Genomic DNA, 12009 nt, shown 5'->3' with positions numbered 1-12009 from the left:
GCTTGCCGTCCCTGGGATCCTTCTTATTGCTGACTTCCTTCCTTAGGAAGAGGTCTCCAATCTGAAACTTCCTAGGATTGATTTTCTTGTTATATGCCCTGGCAAGTTGCTGTTAGTATGCCCCCAATCGGATTATTGCTCTTTCTCTTCTTTCTTCAATTGCTTGTACCTGGACCAGAGTTAGTCTCCTTGCTCTCTGAATCATGAGTTTTGTCGACCTATCCATGTTAAGTTTGTGGCAAGCGACCTCGAGGCTGACCCTTGGCATCTCGTAGGATGTTTTGGCAAACACCTCTATGTTTACTCTCAAAAAATTCTCCAGCTTTCTCTCCTCTTCCTCGGCTAAACTAGAGCCGAGGAGGAAGAATCACTCATCATCGCCTTTCTGTACTAGAACCTTTTCCAAGGGTTCTTCACTCTTGCCAGTAGGTTCTTCGCCAACATCATCCAAGACCTCCCTGTCTTCGCCATCAATCTCTGATGTCTCTGTTTCCCTCACATTGTAAGTGTACTTCATTGCTACCATAGAGTAATTTTTCACCTACACTTGGTCTTCCCTCGCCTCTTCTATCCTATGTTCAGTTAGGAATCACAACAGTTGGTGCAGCGTTAAGGGAATTGCCCTCATTGCATGTTGCCAAGGTCTTTCTAGAATGACGTTATATGAGGATGGGGTATCTAACATGGTAAACTCTATAGTTACCTTCTTGGTCCCTACCTACACCTTCAGACTCATGGTTCCTAGCGGCCATATTGGTGTCCCATTGAATTCAACTGTAGGGCTATCGGATTGCTTTAGATCATGCTTCTGGAGGCCGAGCTCCTTGTAACATTTGACATACATGATGTCACAAAAGCTGCCTTGATCAATTAAGATACGCCTCACTTGTTAGTCTCCAACTTTCAATGCTACCACCAGAGCATCGTTATATGGATGTTGTACCATTTCTAAATCCACCTCTATGAAAGATATCATCGGCCCCCAACATCCATCTATCCTGGGCTTCTTCTGCTAGATCTAGTAGACATGCTGCAGATACCTTACTCTCTGAGTCTCACCTCGGATCTCATTCTCATTAACCTTCGTGTGGATTACGTTGACGACCCATGGTCCATCCATCTGTGGAGGTGGTGGTGCTACCGGCGCCTAGGCTAACTTCGTTTGTTCCTCTCTTATTTTTGTTTTGCCGATTAGGTCTCTCAGGTGTCCTTGTCTGAACAAATCTTCCAAGTGCGACTTCAAAGCCCGACATCCCTGGGTCATGTGTTCGCTTTCCTCGTGGTAGGCACAGTGCTTCCCAGGGTTCCTGCCCATGTATTCTCCCGAGTCCTTCTATGGTGCCCTGTAGTATGGTTGATTCTTGATTCTCTCCAAGATCTTATAGATGGGGATCTTGAAAACTGTACTCACTGTTTGCATGGATCTCAATCCTAACCACAGCCTGTCAACACCGGTATTTTCTCGGCCTTGCTTCGGCGAGCTGTTTCTTTTTTCTTGTTTCAATGCATTCGTCTTCTTCGCATTTCTGTTTTCTTCTGCCCTAGCATATTTTTTGATCCGCACCATTAATTCCTCCATGTTGTTCGGGAGTGTCTTCCCAAGCGATTGTCGAAGTGGGTAATTATCATCTAAGTTGTTCTTAAAAGATACGACTGCGAGTTACTGGTTACAAGTTGGAATGCAATTGTAAACCTCATAATACCTCTTGGCGTAGGCCCTAAGACCTTTGCAATCGCTGATCTTTAAAGCCGGTAGGGAATCTACTCCCAGTGGCTATAATCTGTTTGTAACAAACCTAGCCACAAATAACTCGGCCGGGCCTTCCCAATTATTCACACATCCTTTCGGCAGTTTGTGGAACCAATCGAATTTTATTTCTCCAAATAAAGATGGGAACACCTTACACAATAGCTGATCATTCCCACTCCACAAAGCCATTGAATTTAAGTATAAACTAACATGAAAGTTCAGGTCAGACTTACCATTATAAATTTGAAACCTTGGCATGTTGAATCTTTTCGACACTTTGAACGCATCCAATTCCACTGAGAACAATGTCTTTGGATGGACGTTGGATATGATCTCGGCATCGTGCCTTTTCCTTTGGAGGTAATCTCTTAGGTCCTCCTTTGTTTGTCCAAGAGCTCGGTTGTTAGTCAACTTTAACCTTTTCGATGCGCTGCTTCCTATGTTAAGATGTGTTATTTTGGACTTCTCCACGTCCCTTGCATCATCAAAACAAAGGCCCAGCCCTTGGATCTATCGAGATCCCCTAACATAGGTCCCCTTAGTTCGTGGTGTCCTCTATGACTCCCTTGCCATGACTCTGTCCACCCGACATCTCGTGATTACCGATGTGAATTTTCCTATCCCTTAGCATGCTGTGAGACAATTGGTACTGTCTTCTGTCCTCCCCTTTGGACACCGGGTTTGGCTACTGGGGCCGGTGTATCCTACAACAGAAACGCTGGTTGTATCACATTGTTCTGCGTCATAAAGTTGACTACCGTCTATAAGTCTGTCAACTTGTTTTTTATAGCGATCCCGGTTGTCCCTTTACTGTTCTGTTGTATTCCGGACTCGGTTCCGTGAAGTTGGTAGTTTTATCTATCTTGTTGTCGTCCTTTAATTCCGCTTGATTGAGTTTTAGGATGTTTTGGGCAGAGTTGTTACAGGTTGGTTAGGCCTTGGTTTCAATTCCTTGTTGCCCAGTTTTTAGGCGGTCCGCTCGAGCGGGTCTTCTTGCGCTCGAGCGGGTATTGCACACCCCCAGTATTTCGTGTCCCTGCAAAACTTCTGCAGGTGTGATTTTTACGCTCGAGCGGGTTTCTTTACGCTCGAGCGGTAGCGCTCGAGCGGGTTTGTTGGCGCTCGAGCGGGCAGCACTTTCTGGGTATAAGTTCTGGGAGGGGGAAATCTACGCTCGAGCGGACTGGCTTTCACGCTCGAGCGAATGTGCTTTATTCTTGTGTCTTGGCGCTCGAGCGGGCCTTCTTGCGCTCAAGCGTGTCCAGATTTTTGTTCTTGACGCTCGAGCGTTCTGTTCTCCGCTCGAGCGGGAATGTCGTATATCAGTTGGCAGCTGGGCATTTTAAAATCACTTTTTGCATTCTCTCTCTCTCTCTTACTTTCTAAAAAGCCATTTGAGAGCTTCTCTCTCTAGAACCTTGCCTTCTCTCTAGGTATTGATCTAGCAAGAGTTGTCTCCTCACCTTTGGCCTTTACAAAAAAAGTTGTTGATCGTCGAGGGCTATCTTTTGATCCGGGAAACTCGTGGTTTGGAGTAAGTTCGTTTCCACCATTTTCTTCGTTGGGTGTCATCTCTTGAGGTAGCGATTCCTACTCACAACTATGGGTTTTGACCTAGATATTTGGGTATTTTGTTAAATGGTTGATTTTGGGAAGTTAGGGCTTGAAAATGTTAAAAAGGGGTTTTGTTATTTTGATTCAAAAGTATGTATTTTGGGTTCCAAAATAATTATATTGTTGTTAGTTATGGATATATAGGCCATTGGGTCAATATTGGGAAATAGGGTAGAAAACCCTAATTTGTGGAATAAATTAATTAGTATAATTAATTTGGGAAAATTGAAGCTATATGGAATTGAGTTGGAAATAATGAAATTGGTTCATTATATGGTTGAATTGTGGAGTTAGATTTATTAATCGCTCACTTTTGAAAACATTGATATTTTATCTGTTGAAGCTTTTATTATCTGTTTAGAAATAATTGCTTGGACTACCGGTGGAGGGTAGTTTTGATTGTTGTAGACAATGCATGATGATTAGGCAAACTAAAACTAATCAATTGGATATGTCATAGAGCATGACGGTTAGTAGAATACATTAACGTTATGTATTGATGGATTGCGTATATGACCTTTGTGTATATATGTTGTGTGTGTGGGAGGAGATAGGGGATGTACTCCATGGTTTAGGGGAAGATAGGGGATGGACCTCTAAACCGGATGTTGTGTGGAAGGCGATAGGGGATGGACTCCACTGATACAGCTCATATGCTTGTCAGATAATGTGTTGATATAGCTCATATGCTTATCTTTGGAAGTGTTGATATAGCTCATATGCTTGTCATTGGAAGTGTTGATATAGCTAATATGCATATCTGTTGAAATGTGGATATAGCTTGTATGCGTATCTGTTGAGATGTTGATATAACCAATGAGTTTATTTATTGTATAAGGGGAAATGTTTAATATGAGTCATTGTCTCGTATAAGTGGTTGGCCAGGTTCTAAGCCGTTGATGTAAATTGTGAAATTGATAAGTAATGAAAAGTGGAATGGAACGGAACGGAAATAGGTTATGAATCGGTTTATGGAAATTGAACATTTATCAATTGTTAATGTCTTAGTCATTGCTCATACTGTGTTTAGCATATCTCTACTGGGCTGTGGCTCACCCTTTATGGGACATTATTTTCAGGTACAGGTAATATGCCACCCCCAAGGACATAACTTGGATGATGATGAGAGTTGAAGACTCTTCCTTTTGTTTATTTTGATGTATTACATGTAAATTTAAGCCAATTGCTTAATATGTATTGAGTTAGTACTCTTCTTTTGTAACCAAGTGTTAGCTTGGAAAGCTGTAAGCCCGTAGGGCATTTACTTTTGTTGCTAACATGTAATACAGTTGTAAGAATTACTCTGATGAATAGAAATGGTCGGTTTCTTTTATATCAATGCATGTCTAAAATGATGGATTTTATGTATTATTTTGAGAGCGTTACATTTTTCATGTCCTTCAATTCCTCGTCTCTTCTCAAGCATCTATCCTTCCATAACTGAAATCGCTCTCATGGTAGTATTCATCTTGGCTACCTCTTTTCAGGCCATTTTGGTCCCTGGTGACATTGTTCGCCTTGGGATTCACTTCCTGAACTTTTTCATCGTTGCTTTCTCCTCAAGAATTGGGATCCATGTGTTCCTTCTCCTCACTGTGAATGTCATTCCCGATCCTCACTTCATGTCTGTTGTTGGCCATCTATCCTTACTAAGTTTTCATCGATGGCGCCAAATTATGGGTGTTGATTTCTGACCTCACAACCAAACAGGGAACTTAACTGGAGAGCACGCAACAAAATAGATTAATTCAACCACCTATCAACAAGAAGATGAGAATACCACAATGGCTCGTCCACTCGGAGGCACTTTAACGATCAAGGCAATCAATTTATCTCTCAAAGATATCAAACAAGTACTCAATGCATAGAATAAAAGCATACTTTAGACCTAAGGGGGTTCACTTTTATAGCCAACAGTGCCCTAGTCCCCTAAAAGTCTCACTTTATATGACTCAAGCACAATGCTTATCTCGAACTCTCAGCTAGATAGGGATAAACTCTTCAAGAGTCTTATCCTTATCCAGACTAAGTGTCTTCCTTCATCTAGGACTCTTGTCCTCTATCCAGATATCTCGAATTATGAAATTACCACACCAAACCTCGACAATACTGCAATCACCTCAGCAAACATGACCCGTCCACATGGCACATCGGCCGACATCTCGAAGGAACTTTTAGCCACGTGCGCGTCATTCTCAACATACTTCCTGTGCGGGGAGCAAATATTCAGGCGAGCCCGCACTCCTTGCTTCCGAGCTCCGTTTCTATCCGATTACCTGCGTGCACAACAGCAGTGAGCTACCCAGCGGTGTGTGGCTGGAAAACCCCTCCGACGATTAAGTTAGCACACACCTGAGGATAGATAGAGAGAAGGGAGAATGTTGAGTGTTTAGTGTATGTCTCACCAAATGTTCGTCTGTCCAGCATGGGGGGGCGCAGACTTGCTTATATACCTTCTGCGCCCCAAATCTACTCCCAGTGATCTCTCGACACGTGGTTCTGCTATCCCATCTGTCAGCACAAATCTTGCTGAACATCACCTAACCCGACTGCCAGCCCACTCTACTGGGAGCTCGGCAGCCGGGCTGAATCTTCTTGGCTGTCGACGGCCATGCTGTGTTTCATGCCCAATTGCTCCAAGAACTGAGATCCTTTCCAGCCATGCTCGGCAGCATTCCGGCGAAGCCGACCTTGAGACTGGTCGTACCGGTTAACCACAGGCCATCCAGCCGGGCTTCTGGCACAAGTTTCTCGGCCGGGCTAACAGTGCGTGCCTTTGACCGAGCAACGCAAGTTGCACGGGTATCACCTGCGCAGACCCAAGTGGCTCGATCCATCTCTGAGCAGCCCCAACTCCGGGCGAATCCAAAGTTATCGCGGCCCAAGGCACCATTGGGCCTCCAATTTGCTCGGCCTCTAACTCGGCCCATATCCGGCTTATAATTCTCCCTCTCGATTGCCCCTTAATTCCGTCCGCACAAGCGTGACTGGGATTACCAATTCTGACCGGGGTAACACTTCCTCAGTCCTCGGTTTACAATACGGTGACCGGGCTACTTAACATGCCTGTCTTCAAAACTTGCCCGGTCGATGCCTCGATTCACCATCCTGTCTCTTCAGTACTGGCGCCGCCGTCAATAGGGACGCGTGTCATGGGTTGATTGGCCTCGAGCAGCCAAACATCACGTCCGTTCAGATTCAAATTTTTGGCGGTCTTATTCATCTCTATAAACATATTTAACCTTCTTTCATTTCAACCTTACCGACCCTCTCTCCTCCTTGTCGATCCAGAGCTTCTGCCTTCGCTTGCTTGCCATTGCTGAGTTCGTCTTCGAAGAAGAACACTTTGCCCTCTCCTGGTAAGGTCTCCGAGCCCTTGTTATTACTATTTTCGTTTCATATTTTTCTTCTTTATAGCACCAAATCCGTAGGTTTAGGGCCTCCCCCACCCAAAACCTTCAATGCCCCTTAGTTTCTTCACTGTTCTTCAATTTCCCTGATGAACAATGAAGATCTGGGGTGGACCGGGCTCCAGATCTTCATTCGATCCAAAAAATCACTCAGACCGAGCAAATCTTTAGTTTGTCCCAACCTTAGGAGAAACCAGGGTAGCAAAATGGACTTGGCCACTCGACCGGGCTAATCACTGGTTCGCTCGGTGACCGAGCTCCTTGGCTAACCTTTGCGACCAAGGTGGTTTGGCATAATCAACTCTAGCTCGTTTTGCGCGACCGCGCTCCCACTTACAATTACCCTCCGTTTTCCTGCAGAGTCCAAGGGGACCAAAGACCAATCCCGAGGCTCTCAAGGACCGAGCAGCCATTACTCCCCAGCATGTGCCAAACCACCACAGCCGAGCTAGATTAGTCAGTCAAACATGGGAAAATTCCGCTTCCTTGTGGACACACCTGCTGCCTTGGCTGCCTTCAGGGAAGAATACGGTATCCCGGCAGACGTCCACATAGAGCTTGCCGAGATGGAAACAACCCCTTGGGGCAGGCTTGACCAATGCCCCTTCACCGTGCTGTCAGTAATTGAAGGAGGCCTCCGCTTCCTGGTCAACCCTCTGATGACCGAATTTCTGTGCTGCACCGGGCTAGCACCCACCCAGGTTTCGGCCAACACCTACCGAATAATCAATGGCCTGCACGAGCTAAACAACCGACTAGGAACAAACTTAGGTTTAGCCGAGATACTACGACAATACACCTTTGGGCACACCGGCGACGGCCTGGCCTATTATTTAAAAATAAGATCGGGCAAAGAGAAGATAGTAACCGGCACCCCGGACAAGGACTTACATGATGACGACTTCTTCTAGGTGTCTGGCAATTATGAAACAGCCGACGTACCGGGCTGGTTCATCAGCAAGAGCTTTGGTTCCACATGTAAGCCGCGTTAATTTGCTCGGTTAAGTCCCTACCTTCAACATTCTATACTTACTATTTTTCCTGTTTCTTTTGCAGCAATTCAAGCCTTGCAATCCAACTACCAATATCCCAACGTTGAAGCCATCTGAACCGTGCTCCGTTACAGCCACCGAGATTGTAACGAGTTGCTCGGCTACACTCCAACCTACAGATACTCAGCTCCACGCCGGAGTAAAGTTACAGACTTTCTCCGTGCTCCAACGCCTCCTCCGGACCCAACTTTACTAGACGTGCCGCTAATCCGACTGACCGAAGAACAAGAGATGGCAAAACGAAGCCGCATCAAGAACCTCCTCACAGCAACCTCAGCCGAGATATCAAGCATTACTACCCATTCTCAAGCTGCCGGGCAATCCAGCGGCCCCGTGGTCGCTTTGGCATCTCCAGCCGCCGGGCAGGCCATACAAGAGGCCCGCCGGGCTGGCAAAAGACCTCGCGCAGATCCAACTACCGAGCTGGTTGCCGAGCTAACCACCGAGCAACCCACCGATATTGTCGACCCAACACCTCTATGGCGACCGCGGCTGAAGCACCGGGGTAAAGACATCCCGGGTAATGCTTCCGTCAAGGGCGACAAGGAGCACTTGCTCGCCTTCGACCTTTTAAAAGCCCTTCTGCTGCCGAGCAACGTGGTGGGCAGCGACCATGTCCCTGACACCCGGTTGGTGAAATCAGCCGTGAAGTCCATGACCAAGGTAAGAATCTCAATCTTCTACTGAAATTTTACAAGTGTTTGCGTTGTTTCTTCTCTGATCGAACTTTCTTCTTGCAGGCCATCCAGAAGCAACACTTGGTCATGGAGCGAATCCATCGACTACGGTAGAAGGCGAATGACACTGCCGGCCAAGTGCAAAGCCTTCAAACTGAGCTGGACCGAGCAAAATCCTCTCTGCAAATTGCCAATGCTGACAACAATAGGTTGCTCGGCCAGCTTGATGAAGCCAAGAAGAAGAGGGATGAGCTCCAGGCCGAGCTGGATGCGCTCAAGAAGTCAAGGGAGAAGGAGTGTGAGGATGCCAACAACGCCGGCTTCAAGGAAGCCGAGGATAACTATAAGAAGCAGGTCTTCGCTACTCAAGACATTTATTTCAAAGCGAGCTGGAAGTCAGCCTGCGAACATCTCGGTCAAGGTCCTGATACCGATGTGTTTGCCGCTCCCCCGGCTGCCTTCCTACCGGTCTACCTCGTGCCCTCTGCCAACGATGTCTTCAGCACGTTGCAAGCTGAGGCCGAGGAAGAGCTTGCCAAAAAAACCGAGGTCAATGCCGAGGAGGGAAGCAGCCAGGAGCAGCCCGAAGAAACTGAGGCCGGTGTCCAAGAGCGAACAACAGTCGACCTGGAAGCAGCTGATGACGTATTCTCCAACCTTTCCCCCTTGTGTAGTTTTCTGTTTTCTTTCATTTTTTGCTTTGCACATGTAACCGGGCTCTCTGCCCCTTCTTTTGTACTCTTTTTTCATTAATGAAAAAGATCTAGTTTCACCTAGTGTTTGCACGGTCCTATAACTGAATAACTTCAACCGAACAAAATATCTCGGCAAGACAAATTTCATTAACTCAAACAACCGGAATAAATCATCTCGGTAGTGCACCCAGCGCTGAGCAAAACATCAAATCTCTCAACTGGAATTAACATCTCGGTTGAGAGTAACTCTTTCAACCGGAATAAACATCTCGGTTGAGAGTACCTAAGTTGAACAAAACATCAACTCTTTCAACCGGAGTAAACATCTCGGTTGAGAGTACCTAAGTTGAACAAAACGTCTACTCTTTCAACCGGAGTAAACATCTCGGTTGAGAGTACCTAAGTTGAACAAAACATCAACTCTTTCAACCGGAATAAACATCTCGGTTGAGAGTACCTAAGTTGAACAAAACATCAACTCTTTCAACCGGAGTAAACATCTCGGTTGAGAGTACTTAAGTTGAACAAAACATCAACTCTTTCAACCGGAATAAACATCTCGGTTGAGAGTACCTAAGTTGAACAAAACATCAACTCCTTCAACCGGAATAAACATCTCGGTTGAGAGTACCTAAGTTGAACAAAACATCAACTCTTTCAACCGAAGTAAACATCTCGGTTGAGAGTACCTAAGTTGAACAAAACATCAACTCTTTCAACCGGAATAAACATCTTGGTTGAGAGTACCTAAGTTGAACAAAACATCAACTCTTTCAACAAAAAATGCCAAGGCAAAGATAAGCCATTTCTATATATTGACAAAAATGAATATTACATGAAGTGTAAGGCAAAAAATTCCTTTGCACAAAAAAGAGAGCAAAAGCTAAAAATAATACAACTTGAGGTTGGCTGCATTCCATGGCCGGGGTATTACTCTACTATCCAAGTCCTCCAAGTGATATGCCCCCTTGCCTGCCAGACCAATTATCTTGTAGGGTCCTTCCTAATTTGCCCCAAGTTTGCCTTCGCCTGGCACCAAGGTATTGCCCATGACATTTCGCAAGACCCAATCACCCACTTTGAACGGTCTGGAGTGCACGGTTTTGTTGTATTTCCTTGAAAGCTCCTGTTGGTAGGCGGCACATGGATAAGAGGCTTTTTCCGGCGTTCTTCCACTAGGTCCAATTCCAAGGCAATGGCTTCGGCGTTCAGCTCGGGCTCAAAACTTTCACTTCTGAGGGTGGGCATACCAACTTCCAAAAGGATGACCGCCTCCATGCCATATGCCAAAGCAAAAGGAGTTTTCCCGGTAGATCGCCGTGGGGTTGTTCGGTATGCCCAAAGGACACTGGGGAGCTCCTCAGCCCACTTTCCTTTGGATTTCTCAAGCCTTTTCTTCAGTCCAGCAAGAATGGTTTTGTTCGAAGCCTCGGCTTGACCGTTGGACTGCGGGTAAGCCGGAGTAGAGTTGTAGAATTTGATCTTCAAATCTTCACAAAACCCTCTGAATAGGCAACCGTCAAACTGGGTGCCGTTATCAGAGATTAAAATTTTGGGGATGCCAAACCGCGTGACCACGTTCTGCCAGACAAACCGCTTCACGTCTTTCGCCTTGATTGTTGCCAAAGGCTCCGCTTCAACCCATTTGGTGAAGTAGTCTGTGGCCGCGATGAAGAACTTCCGGTTGTCTGGTGCTGTTTGGAGTGGCCCCACTATATCTAGCCCCCACATCGCAAAGGGCCAAGGGCTAGTGAGGGGAAGAAGTTCCCTGGCAGGCTGATAGATCTGGTGGGCAAATTTCTGGCATTTCTCACACTTGTGAACATATTTCTGGGCATCGGCTTGCATGCACGGCCACCAGTAGCCTTGCGAAATAGCTTAGTAGGCCAAGGACCTGTCCCCTAGGTGACTGCCATAGATGCCTTCGTGTATCTCGCAAAGGAAGGCTTCCACGCTACTAGGGTGCGCACACTTCAGGTAGGGGCCGGTGAAAGACTTCTTGTATAAAGCGCCTGGTGGAGAGAGCCAGAACCGCTCAGACTTCACCCGCACTTTATGCGCTTCCTTCTTGTCGACTGGAATGGTCCGTTCTCTGAGAAAGAGGATTATGGGGTCCATCCAAGAAGGACCTAGCTCGGCTCAAAGTACTTCTGTCTGCCCGGCTTCCTCAATGCTGGGCCTCGGAAGGAATTCAATCAGAAGAGGGTTGGGAGATGTGCTGTCGACCATAGAAGCAAGGCCGGCCAACTTATCTGCTCGGCCATTTTCTTCTCGGCCAATCTGTTGGACCCTGATCGCTTGAAATCGCTTGATGTGGTCTCTGACCAGAGCTTGGTACTTCATCATTCTGTCATCCTTTGCCTCGTAAACCCCAGAAACTTGGTTAACCACAAGCTGGGAGTCACTGTAAACCATTAGTTCGGATGCTTGCATCTGAAGCGCGCTCTTGAGACCGGCCAATAGCGCCTCGTATTCGGCCTCATTGTTGGATGCTGGGAAGCCAAGGGAATGTTCAATAGTCAGTCCGTCTGGCGAAATCAGAACAATACCCAGCCCGGCACCGTGACGGTTCGAGGCTCCATCAACAAAAAATTTCCACATTTCGCCGACAAAGAGCTTCCAACACTCTGAGGGGTCCTGAGAAGCTTGAAGGTTAATGGGATCACGGTTGCTCGGTTGTTCGACTTCTGGTCCCATGCTAAGCAGTTCCACTTCAGCCCCCCTTGGTGATTCAGCGCCGGACTCGGCAAGTTGATTCATAATGCTTAAGTCCGTAGGCGAATCGCCAGGTTGCGGTATTATGCCGACCGC

This window comes from Camellia sinensis, chromosome 4 (genome assembly GCF_055761805.1).
Source record: "Camellia sinensis isolate YWXY chromosome 4, ASM5576180v1, whole genome shotgun sequence".
NCBI classification, from domain to species: Eukaryota; Viridiplantae; Streptophyta; class Magnoliopsida; order Ericales; family Theaceae; genus Camellia; species Camellia sinensis.
This window is presented reverse-complemented; position numbering follows the sequence as displayed.